Source organism: Octopus bimaculoides, chromosome 8 (genome assembly GCF_001194135.2).
Source record: "Octopus bimaculoides isolate UCB-OBI-ISO-001 chromosome 8, ASM119413v2, whole genome shotgun sequence".
In the NCBI taxonomy this organism is placed as follows: domain Eukaryota; kingdom Metazoa; phylum Mollusca; class Cephalopoda; order Octopoda; family Octopodidae; genus Octopus; species Octopus bimaculoides.
In genome coordinates this window covers 83,235,815-83,236,789 of record NC_068988.1, presented here as the reverse complement: position 1 = coordinate 83,236,789, position 975 = coordinate 83,235,815, and the positions used below count along the sequence as shown (strand labels likewise).

Genomic DNA, 975 nt, shown 5'->3' with positions numbered 1-975 from the left:
GAAACATGTGTAGGAATTAAAGGAACTTTTATTTATATGCGTTTTGCATACAATTAAAAAAAAAAGAGAGACAGAGACAGGCAGAAACAAGGAAAACGCCCCTTGTATTTGAATACTATGGAAATATTTTTAAAAAAACTTTTCATTTCATTTTTCCACAATTTAATTTTTTTTTTCCATACTTAGAGTTGAAAAAGTCTCAATGACTGAAACTGGTACTAAAATATATTTCATGATAAAATAACTTTAGCATTTTCTACCTTGACTTATTTTCCTTATACATATCAACTCATGTGTTCCTTTTCAACCTTCTACATATATATATATATGGCATGGCATGTCATCTCGGTGTCTTCTGATACAACTCCAGGCCAACCAAAGCCTTGTGAGTGGATTTTATAGATAGAATCTGAAAATAGCCTGTTGTGTGTGTGTAGTTATTGGAGTTTTGTAGAAGACAGGCTTATCACTCATTTTTGTCTCAGTCAAGAGGGAGAAATTAGCGTAAACAAGAAAATAGTTAGATGACATTAATATGAACAAAATCATTCAAAATGAGAATATATAACATTAATAAACAGAGATAGATAGATAGATAGATAGATAGATAGATAGATAAATAGAGAGAGAGATAGATAAATAGAGAGAGAGATAGATAAATAGATAGAGTGATAGATAAATAGATAGATAGACAGACAGACAGACGGAGAGAGGGAGAGGGGAAGAGAGAGAGAGAGAGAGAGAGAGAGAGAGAGAGAGAGAGTGCAGTAATTTTACCTACCAGAAGGAGGAATAACACCCACTGACATTTAGCTTATTCTATCTGTGAATGAAGATTTCCTGTATTTATCTCAACTTCTAAACTGGAGAATGAGCTCAAAGGGTGTTTTTTTACATGCCACCTGCACAGGGACCAAGAAAAGGAAAGACAACAAAAGAAAGAAAGAGACTTCGATATTATGTAAATAGAGGAAT

The 975-nt window shown here is 32.9% G+C and overlaps 1 protein-coding gene across 1 annotated transcript in view; it reads right to left on the bottom strand.

Annotated features, from left to right (window-relative positions):
• The window catches only part of LOC106878430 (sulfotransferase 1B1), a 66,190-nt gene extending 65,255 nt beyond the window's left edge, over nt 1-935 (bottom strand). Inside the window, exon 1 of the mRNA XM_014927638.2 lies at nt 782-935. The gene's annotated coding sequence lies outside the window, so the exon portion shown is untranslated. The remainder of the gene's footprint in view (nt 1-781) is intronic.
• Between the last annotated feature and the right edge of the window lie 40 nt (nt 936-975).